The sequence below is a fragment of the Oryctolagus cuniculus genome, chromosome 10 (assembly GCF_051225735.1).
Source record: "Oryctolagus cuniculus isolate XC-2025 breed Fujian yellow rabbit chromosome 10, ASM5122573v1, whole genome shotgun sequence".
NCBI lineage: Eukaryota > Metazoa > Chordata > Mammalia > Lagomorpha > Leporidae > Oryctolagus > Oryctolagus cuniculus.
Genome location: NC_142876.1, coordinates 33,595,133 through 33,610,397, shown reverse-complemented (window position 1 = coordinate 33,610,397; position 15,265 = coordinate 33,595,133).

Here is a 15,265-nt window from a genome sequence, read left to right as displayed (position 1 = left end):
TATCTCAGGATAAATGATCAATATAATGAAAATAATAGAAATCTGCACAGTAGGCAACATGCACCCAGGGATGTTCTATCTACAGATATTAACACACATATTCTTTCCAATTCAACAATGTTGTTTTACTATTATTCCATTTTAGTGATGAGGAAACTTTTGTGCACAATGACTACCTTACTCAAATTTCAAGTGTTCAAGAGAGGATTTTAACCCAGGCAGTCTTAGACAGCATGCTGATTTTTTCAATGCATTACAAATAGTAAGATACAAGATGTAACTATAATTTGATCCCAGTCACAATAAGAAAGGGAATCATTAATACTTGAGAAAAAAGCTAAAGGAAGAATGCAAGCCCTTGAAAGATAAGCAGGAATGGACAAGAAGCTTTTGACACAGTGACATTTATTCATTATGTACCATTTAAGGCAATAAAATTATTTTTTTGAAATTATATATTTGTTGATTTGTATCTAATTGAAAGGCAGAGTGACAGAGTGAGCGGAAGAGAGGTCTTCCATTCTCTAGTTCACTCCTGAAATGCTCCTGACAGCCAGAACAGGGTCAGGCTGAAGTCAGCAGCTTGAAATCCTATATCGGTCTCTTACATAGGTGGCAGGTGCCACATCTTTTTGGAGCCATCATCTGCGGCTTCACTGGGGGTATGCAACAGGAAGCTGGATCAAAGGAGGAGGTGCTATAAATAAAAATTCAAAATGGAATCTGGGCATTCCAAATGGCAGCTTAACCTGCTATGCCACAATGTTCACCCCACACAGGAAAATTCTACAAAAAAAATTATTTTAATTAAATGCAGGAAATGGTGTGTAATTTGTATAGAAATAAACAAATAGATCAGTGAAACAATTGAAAACTCAGAAACATAATTACATACTCATATGTGATTTTTTAAAAGATTTTTTATTTTTTTATTTATTTACTTTAAAGTCAGAGTTACACAGAGAGAGGAGAGGCAGAGAGAGAGAGAGAGGAGAGAGGTCTTCCATCCAATGGTTTACTCCTCAATTGGCCACAATGGCCAGATCTAGGCCAATCCAAAGCCAGGAGCCAGGAGCTTCTTCTGGGTCTCCCACACAGGTGCAGAGGCCCAAGGACTTGGGCCATCTTCCACTGCTTTTCCAGGCCATAGCAGAGAGCTCGATTGGAAGTGGAGCAGCCAGGACTTGAACCGGTGCCCATGTGGGATGCCAGTTCTTCAGGCCAGGGCGTTAATCTGCTGCGCCATAGTGCCAGCCCCAGTGATTTGGTTTGATAAAAATGCTTTATTTTAAAAGAAAAAATATACACAGTAGGTTTGAGATAATTATGTCTTCATTTCTAAAGATAAACATTCACACTCCCCCATATTTTGTAGAGACACATTTCAGATGGACTTAATAGCTAAAAATAATAAATACAAACACAGTACAATGAGATACAAAATATTTTTCATAAATTCATTAAGGAAGCTTTTTAAATTAAGACATGAAACCCAGAATCAATAAAGCCAAAGGGCAACATATGTAAGTACTTCATTACATATTTTAAAAATATTCTTTGCAATGAAACACACCAATAACTAAGTCTGAAGTCTAAAATTTCAAAAGAAAAAAGAGTATCATTATGCTCTTAAACACATACATGAAATACATAAATGTTTTTCCCTTGTACAAATAATTTTTTAAATAATTAAAAATAAAATTATGTTCTCCAGAAAAAAAGAAATAATGAATGAAACTTTCTGGGAGTAAAATATTAAAAAGTACATAATAATCAAATAAGTATCCAGAATATATAGAGTACTCCTAAAGTCAATTGAGTAAAAAAGGAAGCTATGAAGGAAAAAGAAATTTACATACATAAAAAGTGTAGAATTTTATTTATTTTCACTTTTTATTAGATAGAGATAGGTATAAGATAGATGACAGATAGATAGATAGATCAATCGATCGATCTTCCATCCTCTGGTTCACTAACCATATGTCTGTAACAGTGGACTCTGGTTCCAGCTGAAGCCAGGGGCTGGGATCTCAATCTAGTTCTCCCATGTAGGTGACAAAGACTCAGTACTTAAGCATTATCTACTGTCTCCCAGCATGCACATTAGCAGGAAGCTGGATTGGTAGTAAACATGGTAATTGATCCAAGGCCCTCCAGGTATACCTTAATTAATGCAAATTATGAATAAAAAAAGGATTTTCACTTTTTCTCATAGAGAAATGTAAATTACCATTACATTTAATTTTGTGCCCATTTGTAGTAGTTTTCTGTTTCTACTATAATAAATTACCAAAACTCAGCAGCTTATGACAATGCAAATGTATTATCTTATATTCTGGAAGTCAGAAGTCCAACACAGGTCCCACTGGGACAAATCAAGATGTCAGCAGGGTTTTTCTTTCTGGGGTTTCTGGGAGAGAATCTGTTTTCTTTTCTTTTTCACTTCCCACAGGCTTCCTATTGTGCTCCTGAGATTCAACTTATTTTAGGTTGCTACCTGAATTACAAGCAGGTGGAGTGATTCAGGAGAAATGGGCCATATGACACCTCCTGGCCAACCATGACTATGTCTGTCTACAATTAAAGATTTCATATCTCCCCAAATGCCCATCACTCTAGACTTCTAACTTATTATTTCACATTATATGGCAAATGATTACTTAATGTTTTTAATTGTTGTGAGTAGATTTTTTTCTCTAAATTGTCTGAAGTTTTAAATGAGAAAATATTTTGCAATGCTTTTGTTGTATCTCATCTCTAACTCTGCTATCTATAGCACTAATTCCCATTCTGAAAATATATTGGGACTCAATATAATTTGATAATGACTACAACATATTAAAGTTGAAACAGTGTTAGATATTACAAAATCCAGTCTTCTCTTCAGGAAGCTATTGGAATCTTGTGTGGGGAAATCCTTTGCTGTTTGAGAATTTTCCGCATTTAACACATTGCTGAATTTCCTTCATTAGCACAGTTAAAATAGTCACAAATATTTCTAAGTTTGTCATTCCACATGGGTAGTTATAAAGATTGAGGTCAAAGAAAGTGAAGAAACTTGCCAAAGTCAAGTGTATCATCAGATTTAAAACATTTCTTTACTTCCTCTTCTACATACTTTCTATATTCTGTTTAATAGACTTACTTTCAAAAAGCTACCCTATACAAGCTAATTTTCTATTTATCTTCCAATACAAATGATTGAACAAATTACCATTTCATAAGCTTCTTGATTTATTATGAATGTAATTTAACATAAGAATACATATGTACAAATTAAGACATGCTCAATTGGACTTGCCCCAAATGGTAGAGTTAGAAACGTGCCAGGGGATTCCAATTCAACCCCTTCAAGGTGGCATGTACCAATGCCATCTCACCAGTCCAAGCGATCAATTTCTGTTCACAATTGATCATAATTATAGGACTAAGAACCAAAGGGATCACATAAACAAGACTAGTGTCTGCAAATACTAACTGATAGAATAAAAAAGGAAGAGAGTGATCCAACGTGGGAAGCGGGATACACAGCAGACTCATAGAATGGCGGATGTCCTAAACAGCACTCTGGCCTCAGAATCAGCACTTAAGGCATTCAGATCTGGCTGAAGAGCCCATGAGAGTATTTCAGGCATGGAAAGCCAAGACACTCTGGCAAAAAAACAAAACAACAACAAAAACAAACAAAAAAAAAAAACAAAAAAAAAACAAACACAACTATATGCAAGATCTTTGCAAGTGAGAACCCAGTGGAAAAAGCAGGTCATCAAAGAAGGAGGTACCTGTCTCTGAAGGGAGGAGAGAACTTCCACTTTGACTACGACCTTGCCTAAATATGAGCAGAGTCGGCGAACTCAAAAGGCTTCCATAGCCTTGGCAACTCATGACAAGAGCCTCAGGTGATTACTGACACCATAAACAAGAGTGTCATTTTGTAAAGTCAACAACAGGAATCACTGTGCACTTACTCCTCATGTAGGATCTCTGTCCTTAATGTGCTGTACATTGTGATTTAATGCTATAACTAGTACTCAAACAATATTTTTCACTTTGTGTTTCTATGTGGGTGCAAACTGTTGAAATCTTTACTTAATATATACTAAACTGATCTTCTGTATATAAAGAGAATTGAAAATGAATCTTGATGTGAATGGAAGGGGAGAGGGAGCAGGAGAGGGGAGGGTTGAGGATGGGAGGGAAGTTATGGGGGAGAAAAGCTATTGTAATCCATAAGCTGTACTTTGGAAATTTATATTCATTAAATAAAAGTTAAAAAAAAGAGTGCATATGTGTGATACTTTAAAAATAAATCATAGTTTAGAATATCATGTTTCACTCTGCATCAGCAATGATTGTTTTATGGATAAAGAGCCATATCTACTGCCAAATTTGCTTAATAAGGCTATAAAAGTATAAAGTTAATATAAACAGGAGTAAATTGCTTGTTACTTGTGAGTTGATGTGATAGTTGACATGAAAGCTTTCACCAATACACATGATCATCTTGGGGAATAAATTTGTTTTGCAATCACAGTAAAATTTACACTAAAATTTACAATGACAAACGTATATCTTGCCATCAATAGGGCAAAAGTCTATATTTTTCCAAGATTTGGGTGGGTGAGAGGACAGTATACATTAAATATTTAATAGAATTCAGAAAATTAAAATATTTCTATTCTCTAACGATTTTAAAGATGTCAAAAAGCATCTCATCATTAATTTATTCTGTGGGCGGCCTGAAAGTCTACTGGTAGACCCTGCAGCTTTTGAGATTCCAGTGCAAATAATAATTAACTCCTTGTGCCAAGGTTGTTACACAGTGAGCTTCCTGTGCCTAGCAAGGCCTTCATTATACTACACCAGGAAACCTAACAGATGCTGACTTCTTTTAAATGTTTCCCTGTAGGACAGATATATATTAAGGAAGTGGAGTGATGCATGTGTAGCTGCCAGCTGGGATACTCACATCCCATATTGGAGTACCAGAGTTCAAGTATCAGCTCCTGATTCCAGCTTCCTGCCAACACACATGCTGAGAGGCAGCAGTGATGGTTCAAGCTGTTGAGTCCCTGACAGCCACATGGGAGACCTAGATTGAGTTCCCAGATCTCAGTTTTGGCCTGGCTCAGCCCCAGTCCCAGCCATCATGGGCATTTGGGGAGTGAACCAATAGATGGGAACTTTCTCTATGTCTCTACCTCTGTCTCTTTCAAACATGTTTTTGAAAAGAAGGGGGGAGTTTATTTTACCATTTTCCAAAAATGCAATGTTATCAAAACAACGTGAGGTTTTTAGAGGGAACAGGTGATTTCCACATTTTCTTAGACTGTTTCTGGTAAGTAATCTGTGATCATGTTCAGGAATACCTGATAGGAAGTGAAAGGACACAGATTATTGTGAAACAAAACATAGGCTCTCAAAGACTGGGGGATTAGGCTGAGAAAAATTTTTATTGCATTAGTCTATGGCAGAAATCTCTGCTGCCTATGGATAGATTCAAAAATGCTTACTTCAGTTGAAATATGGGCTATAATGGAGAAGGATATACATATCATCCATGGATAAGAGGAACAAAGACCTAAATAACTAATGGCAAAGAGAAAATACAACGCCCAGCTAAAGATGATTCAAGAAGGCTACTGAGCTGTAACAAAGCATTGATGAAAGGTATATGCTAATAATGGCACACATGGAGGCAGCTCTTAAGGCACAGCAACACAGGCCACTGCTTGAGTTGCCAACATCCCATAATGGGCTATCAGTTCATGTCCCAGTAGCTCTGCTTCTAATCCAGCTCCCTGTTAATGTGTCTGGGAAAGCAGTAGAAGATGGCCCAAATGTCTGGGTCCCTGCCATCCATGTGGGAGACCTGGATGGAGGATGGAGCTCCTGGCTTTGGTCTGGACCAATCCCAGGCAATGTGGCTGTTTGAGGAGTGAACCAGTGGATGGAAGATTCATTCTCTCTCTCTCTCTCTCTCTCTCTCCATATATATATATATATATATATATATATATGGCATATATATGCTTTCTAATTTCAAATAAATAAATCTTAAAAAATATGATGGCATGATCATGAAGGCCCATGTACTAATTAGGAAACAAAAGCCATCCAATGCAAGGGAATCTCTAGGAACTAGTGAGACTGAACACAGAAGCAACACAGAAGCAAAGCAATGCAATGGGGGAAAGAAGCATTTGACCTAGCCATTGATACCACGTCTCATATCAGAGTGCCTGGGTTTGACACCTGGCTCTGTCTCTGATTCTCGTTTTCTGCTAATGCGGTCTCTGAGACCAGTGATGGCTCAAGTGATTGGGTCCTTGCCACTTATGTAGGAGACCTGAATTGAAGTTTCAGTTTCTTGATTAGGACCCAGTGGTGCCACTGCAGGCATTTGGGGAGGTGAAACAGCAGGTGAAAACTTTCGTTCTATTTGTCGGTCTTTCTGTCTCCAAAATAAAACAGAATTTTGAAAAATTCAAAATTAAACAGAAATCAATGGAATTTCTTTTGACAAACCAGAGAGGAACAAAGAGGCCACAAATGATTAGATAAATGGATTATATAGAACAAGAACTTGTCAGTGTCTATATGCAGTCTAAACACTTAACATTTAATATCACTGTAATATTTTATTTCCCACTAATTAAACTTCTTAATATAATTTGTTGTAAGAGTGCTTGTCTACTATTTCAGTTTTACTGGAAAGTGCTAGGAGAGAGGAATTATGCCTCCTGGCAAAAGTCCATGAGACTAATTATCCAAGAAAATTCATGCCACAAATGCAAATAATTGAGGTGCTGTCTGCATAGGTGAAAACAAAACTCTTAATTGGCTTCTGTTAAATTTTCATTCAGAAGCTATTGCACCACAGGATTGTGTCTGAGCAGATGCTTTTATTTAAAGTTAGGGCAAGAATGCACACCAAAGAAGTCAGCAGAACAGGAGCAATGCTTCCCATTCAAACAATAGTCCACAAAAGTGCTTAGGGCTCACCTATAGCCTTCTCTTCTCAAAGGCTCCCTCCACCCAAGCGCAATGGCAGACTCTCTTCTTCAGATTCTTGTGCACATAACAATAACAGTAATTATCTCCTTGTGCCATGGCTATGGCTCCACTGGCCATAGTCAACTAATGGCTTCCTATATCTCATATGCATCCCCCAACCCCATTAGAACAGACAAGGAAACCCAACAGATGCCAGCTTCTCCTAAATCTTTTTCTATGGGATTGACACATATTAAGAAAAGGAGTTTATTTCTCTTCCTTTCAAATATCCCAAGGTTATCAATGCAACATAGGGCTATTAAAGATGGAACGGCCGACATCACTGGGAATATTGCTTCTTGTTATCCACTTGCTCTGCCTTTGTACTTAAGTGTGGACACTTTCTGATGAGAATTCTCCCTTAATTCTGCTTTCTGTAGCTATTATCAAAGAAATAATAGATATCTGCCAGCTATTCAACATAATATACCACTCTAAAATACATAATTTTATAAATCATTATGAGAAATTAAGTAATTTATTATCTCCTTTTTGCAAGTACATTAAGAGATTTAAAGAACTTGCTTAATGTCATAGAGCTACTAAGGAAGAGATGGTAGACTTGAATTCAGGTATTTTGACTCAGAAAAAAGGCTTTATTGCCAGGTGCATCTGAGTGTGAACATCCGCTGTGTTACCTCTGACAGCCTTGTTTCTACAACAAAAATAAAGGTGTATGGGGAGCAGCGGAGACTAGACTAAGTTACTGGAATTAAGACTTATTCTATGCATCTGCTCTCCCACAATATGGCGCTGGGGAGGAGTAAACTTCTACGCAGCTGCCTCATCAGTTTGACTGGTAAGCTGCAGGAGCCGATCCTGCTCCTGATTGGAGGAGAGCAGTGTGCTCAGCGTGTGGGTAGCAGAGTTGGGATTGGTGGAAGAGGACTATAAAGGAGGAGAGAGACGACATGCACCAGGAACATCTGAGGGGAACACCTGAGGAACATCTGAGCAGCCCCCGAGAGAGCCAGCTGGCGGTGTGCCGCTCCTCCGTGGAAGCAGGGAAAGTGGCGGTGGGTGCCGCCCCTCCACGGAGGTGGAGGGGCCGGTAGCTAACCCGGGACAGCGTCGTTCCTCCACGAATGAGGGAACGGCAGCTAACCTGGGAAGGGCTGAGCAGATAAAAGAACAGCACAGGGTCCTGTGTCGTTCCTCCGCGAATGGGGGAGCAACAAAGGTGTAATAGCAGTAGACAAAAAGGGTACCTACACTAAGATATTGGTAGAATAATTACATTTGAAATTTTGTTTAAATATATGAGGTATTCTATGTGAGAACAGTAAATGTTCAATACATGTTAACTAGTATCTTTATAGGGTCATGACTTGCAAATATGTTATCTCTGCTCTCCTTGTTGACTTAATAAATACCACTTTATGATAAGTACCATTCAAGGTGATTGATATACAGATTTCATCTTTGAGGAACATGCATATCTTGGAGAGATATTTTTGAAATGAAATACTCACAAAAAATTAAATGCTTGAGTGGAAGAAGGCATGTGCAAAGGGCAATGAGGAAGCAATGAATGAAACTAACATCCTCTCTGAAGAAGAAAGAACATTGGTGTGTACTGAAAATCTGAGCATTTTTCCCCTATTATGTTGTCAGTACCACTCTCTTGCTTATCATTGTTTTATTTGCAATAGGAAGTCACCAGTCATTCTTATCTTTTTTCCTCTCTACATAGTTTTTTCCCTCTGTATAACTGCTTTTGAAGTTTCTTTTATTATTTTTAATAATAAGTTACAGAGGGAAAGTGAGAAAGAGAGTGAGAGAGGGAGAGAGAGATAATCTCCCATCTGCTGATTCACACTCCAACTGGCCCCAATGGCCAGGGCATGGCCAGACCGAAGCCCAAAACCAGGAACTTCCGCCAGGTCTCCCATGTGGGTGCAAGGGCCCAAGCACTTCTAGGTGCATTAGCAGGGAGCTGGATCAGAAGTGGATCATCTGGGATGAAGAACACCCATGTGGGATGCAAACATTTTTGTGTGGTGATAGGAATGATTCACTAGAACAAAATATACTGCTGCTGGAGATGCAGGGAAGGGGAGGTTTATTGAAGTAATGCTGGGAGTTGGTCATGGTGAATGGGATCTAATTGTAGAGACAGCCTTAGCTTGGAGTGAATATTCTATCCATAATGGCATTAGAGTATGCTGGGTACTTCAGTCGATAAATGCATAAGGTAGGATTTTCTGGAAATTTCTTGGTTTGACTATTCTCTGGGAAGACCAGTCATCAGATTTTATGAAAGAGAATGGGAAATTCTATGAATAGTCAATGATTTAAGCTGGACTTTTAAGGGACCTGCTCATTATTTTATTAGTAGGGCTACATAACTTATAAGTCATCCCAATCAACATATACTATTTTCAGTTCAGCAAAACAAAGGTGTGTGTTTAGAGACTGGTACAAAATAGGATATCTATAATTAATTATGAGAAAATTCTCTATCCAATTGACTGATTAATAGATTTCAAACTATAGCTCTGGCCCAAATTTGGCTCACCATCTGGTTACCAAAAAGTTTTATTGAAACACAACAATGACAATTAGTTGATGTTTTGTTCATGCTGTTTTCATACCACTATAGCACTTGAGTTATTTAGACATCATTCACAAATATAAAAGATTTACTGTCTGATACATTACAGCTCAAATTTGATAGAACCTGAAAAAAATTATTGACAACATAAGCTCTGCATTTTGGTTATTTGTTTTATAAATCACATGTTTCTTTAGTGTACAAACTGATAATTTTATTCTAATATTAAAATCAGCACAAAACTCAAAAAAGCTAGGAAAATACAAAGAGCATTTGAAGTATCTTTGCATACGACTGTATGTCACAAGCTAAATGATGCAATCACTTGTGGTATATATATTCTGGGTGCCCCATATACATTGATTTTCTATCACTCCAGAAAATAAATTTTTATTTTAGGTGATCTTTTGTAAGTTTTCATAACCCCATTATTAGAGGAGAACTCTCTTCTTTAAATGCAGCCATGGTGTTTTAAAATTTTTTTCTCATTTATTTATCACAGCTTTCTCTTCATTGATGATGAGAAATTATAGCATGGAAAATGAATAAATATTTATTGAATGGCTATTATGAAGCAAATATTGTAATAGTTACAAACACATCGTAACTTAATCCACTGAGTAATTCACAAGACAATTTCTATCTATATCAGTCTCCAAGAGAAGTTAAAATGTAAGTATTAAACCAGAATGGGGATATACAAAGCCAATATTTTCTCTACCATATCTGTTAATATGTTTTTTAATGATTTCGGCTTAATAGATCTTCTACGTAAAGATTCCTAAAGGTTTTTGTTCTTACTTTCTAGGATTTCGAAGATCGGGGACCTTCTATAATATATGATAAAGATTATACTAATTACATAGGGATATACAACCTAATAGCAGTAATTTGAAACATCATAAGAAGACCTTGGGATTCCAAGTAAATCAGCTATTCATTTCTGTGTTCTTTTCCATCATAAAAAATATTTACTGAGCTCTCCTCTGATGTAGGCACTGTACTATTTGCATAGAATTCAATGATGAACTTGACAGACATGAGCCCTTCCCTTACAGAATTTTTTATTGAAGTTTTGAGATTGTTATAAAGGCCTGTGAGTCTCATTTAAAGTCATTTCAATTTATAAACCATAAGATCAGTTCAAAACATTTTATTTAATGCTTTTCTCACCTGTGTGAAATAGATCATGTCATCTCAAAAAGCCAATTGTAAGCCTCAATTGTAATAGATTTAAGAAGCATATTTACAGCATGTATGTGGAAGTGCTGGCGTGAAAATTTGAGGTTTTCATTCCAGAAAAATGTTCTAATAACTATACTATAAAAAAACCTTTTAAAATGAAAATGATTTTCCAGTCCACATTAACAGTATACTAAATTTAGCAGGAATATGTCTTCATAGATAAATTTTGGTGCCAAGGGAATTCTCTGCTCCAGTTTAAATCTAAATAGTAGATATTATGGTTAGAAAGGATCCTAGAAATTATTTCAGTCTAAATTATTCATTTACAGATAAACAAACTGAGACTTGAAGGATTTATGTGAATTACAGTTAGTCAGTGAAAGAACCAGAGAGCCTCTTTATTGCTGTTTTGCCCTCTTTTCAGTGCTTAGGAAGACTTTTTCTAGCATTAGTATTCCCACTGCTATATTCTGCTTTACTATGTTTAATGAGGTTGTATGATCAACTTTTATATTCTAATAACCCAAATCCATTTGCCTGGATGAAAAATTTTGTCTCATCTTTTCTTTTATTAATCAAAATGCCAAAAAAAGAGCACACACTGAAGTATTATATACCCTAAACTCTTATTGCTCACGTTTATGTTCTCTTGCTCCAAGAGGGAGAAAAAACACTATTAAATTACAACCAATCTGTTTGAAATGTATTCCACAGTTTTACGATGTCCTAAAATGTGTGCTTGATGATAGGCATCTCCAAATAAACTCACATCATTTTCCCTGCTCTCTGTATCTGGACAGTTGGTCAATGCCTCTGCTCATCTGTAAATACTATGCTATCTTGTTATATGGCACAATTTGTTCATAATCTACAAGGACACAAATCAATAACACAGCCTACAATTTTAATTCAAGTTTTGAAAAACAACAAAGTATGTTCGATGAGTTAGCTTTATTACAGTCATAAGTTATTGTATGTGTATTATGTATTTATATACATATATGTTGTCATTCCCTCTTTTTTATATTCTTATTGCCACTGATATTTCAGAAGTTTAGCACTTCATTGAATTTTATTTACTAGTTAAGTAAAATATTGATACTTTTGTCATTGCAGAGAAGCCTTACCTCCAATTTCAGTATAGAAGCCAGTGTGAATATCTGAAGACATTACTGAAGTAGATCTTTAAAATTAAGTGTAAGGATTCAAATTCAGCATTAAATTAAAATTATTTGAGTTTGGACAGATAATCTATTTTTCCTTGCCTCAGTTTATTCATTTGAAAAACATCAGAGTTAATAATTGTTATTTCTACTTATGATGGTTGTGAAATTAAATAGCACACATACTATTTCTTGACTCTACCCCTAGTACACAGAAAGTACTAAATGCTCACTAAATAAATAATTATAGAAATGACAGTTACCATGATTATGGCAGAGAATATAATTTCACTTCTCATATCAAAATGTCCTTCTCAATGACAAATTAACCTCAGAATAGATTTCATCATGCATATTAAATACTCTATGGCAAGGACCTGAAGTATATGTTCAATGACCACTTAAGTTCATGGAGAAGCAAAAATTAGTGCAGTGCACCAGGAAAACTCACCATAGTTGTGAGTTTGTGAGTTAAATATTAGATATTATCTAGAACTATCTCTTTATTAACAAGTGGAGCAAGTGGGCAATATGTCGGGAAGGAGATCACCTGAATCAATAGGAAGAAGAATATTAGTGTCTAAAGAGGATGGGGACAGGCAGTCAAAAGAATACTTTGCACAGCCAGGTGTCTGTGGCATGGAGGTGATTGAAAGAGAACAATGCAGTGTAAAATTGCAGGTAAAAACAGAAGTATGGTGAGATTTGGCTTAGTACTGAAAGCTCCAGCTGAGGAGAATTCTCTGCTTACATCTTAAAGGGGTCACAGTGGAATAACTTGGGTTGGGTAGATCTAGATTACCGGCTGAAGTGTATGGAAATTAAATGGTTTATCAAAAACTAAATTTAGTTCATGGTTAACATGGTTTTAAAGTCAGGGACAGCACCATGGCTCACTTGGCTAATCCTCCACCTGCGGCACCAACACCCTGGGTTCTAGTCCCAGTTGGGGCACCGGGTACTAGCTCCTCTTCCAGTCCAGCTCTCTGCTGTGGCCCGGGAGGGCAGTGGAGGATGGCCCAAGTGCTTGGGTCCCTGTACCCGCATGGGAGACCAGGAGGAAGCACCTGGCTCCTGGCTTCGGATTGGCACAGTGCTAGCCATGGTGGCCATTAGGGGAGTGAACCAACGGGAGGAAGATCTTTCTCTCTGTCTCTCTCTCACTGCCTGTAACTCTCTGTCTCTCTCTCTCTCACTGTCTAACTCTGCCTATCAAAAAAAAAACAAACAAACAAACCATATCTACTCACTTGTTAACCTGATTAACCTGAACTTATTCTACAAGATCACAGAGAAATGCTGAACCAAAGTTACCAAAGATCAGAGAGTACTTTTATAAATATATATTATTTTACTGACATAAAGTTTAAAGGTCTAAATATACAAAATTCAGCAAATTATGCAAATTAGAATAAAAATGAACACTTCCTAGGAATTTCAAAAATTACCAGTGTAAACTCATTTTAGGAGATACTGATATATTTCTGAGGTTAGTCTCTTAGAAGTCTCTTAGTCTCTTAGAAGTACATTCAGTTGTGTAATTCTTTGAACTCCTGAACCTTTCTAGTTATCCATTTCAGTTTTAAATCGTATTTTGCCTGTAAATATATTCAGCAGCCATATTAAAACCCATTGCATAGTTTGTTATGAGCCTGGTCACATCAGACTTCCACTCAAAGACATTCAATGGGTTGCTAATTCACTCAAGTAAGAGCCAAAGTTGTGAGAAGGCAACCCGTCATGAGCTGACCAACAATCTCTCCGGTTTTCTCTTTACCACTCTCCTGTGTGCTCATGTTGTCCTAACTGTTCTAGACTATTCATTCTTTGTGGCCTTGCACTTGCTTTTCCTGTTCATTGATTGCCATGTTCTTCCTGTCGCTAGTTGTGTATGTGAATGCCTCCCTCATCTTCTGCAGTCTCCAAGAAGTCTTCTTCAGGGTGGGTTTTGTGGTGCAGCAGGTTAAGCATATCCCGTATCTTAATACTAGTTCAAGTCCTAGCTGCTGCACTTCTAATCTTGCTAACACACTCTCAGAAGTAGCAGACAGAGCTCAAGTGCATGGGCTCCAACGTTCATTTCGAGACTCAGTGGAATTCCAATCTCCTGCTGCAACCTGTCACAGTCCTGGTTGTTTCAGGCATTTGGTGAATGTATCAACAGATGGAAAATATCTCCCCTTCCCACACAATCTGGTGCTCTGCCTTTCAAGTATACAAAATTATTTTTTAGAAAGCCACCTGGTCCTTGAAATGGATCCTCAAACATTTCAATGAAGCAACACGTCATATTTCCTCTCTTTGCTTTTCATTTTTTCTTCATACATAACTATCCCTAAAATGTGATCTATTTCAGTTATTCACTTTATTCATTGCTTGTTTCCTCCAACTGGAATAAATTCCAGGGCAGTACACTTTTTTCTGTTGCATTCATTGCTATATCTTCAATTAGCAAAACATTGACTAAACTGGAAGAGTGACTACAAGAATATACAAACAAACACATAAATGAATACATTCTGGTTCTTTCAAAATCATGTAACTTCCATGTAAAAGATTCAACACAAAATAAATAAGATTCAAACTGTGTAAAATATGGTTTAAATACTCTCTGACATTAAATTCCTTCACTGTGGCCTTTTATCCATAACTAAGTTAATTGTCATCAATATCATATGAAATGTTTTTATTTTTCTCCTGCAAAAACTTATATTAAGTGTCTTCCTGAAGGATTTGTATAGACATTCATCCAGGCTGCCTTAACAAAATTACCAGACTAAGAGGCTTTAAAAGAACAGAAATTTATTTCACAGAGTTTGGGATGTTGTGAATTTCAGATACAGATGCCAGAAGACTCAATGTTAAAGGTAGTAAGCAGTCAAGGTTATCTCTTTTGCTCATCCCATTCATGAAAAATCCATCCTCATGACCTAAATGCCTCCCAACAGATCCTACCTCCTAATACTGTTATCTTGGGTGCTAGGTTTCAAAATTCAATCCATTACATCTCTCAGCACTTCCACTTTGTGAAAATTCATGTTTCTTCCTGTTTCCTAAATTCCACCACCTTGTAGGTACAGCCAAAATTCCTTCTTTTCTAAGAAAATTCCAGTATTCCAGCTTAACTCATCTCCCTTCACCCTTCATTTCTGGAGCACATAATGGCTTAACCATTTACTTGTTAATCCTGCTTTATGTGTTTGAAATGTTTCTTGGAGAACTCTATTGTTCTGAAATTTAACATCATGTTCATATTTTAAATTATTATTCTTGATCCCTGAACTTGGTGTGGGTCTGTTGAAGTCCC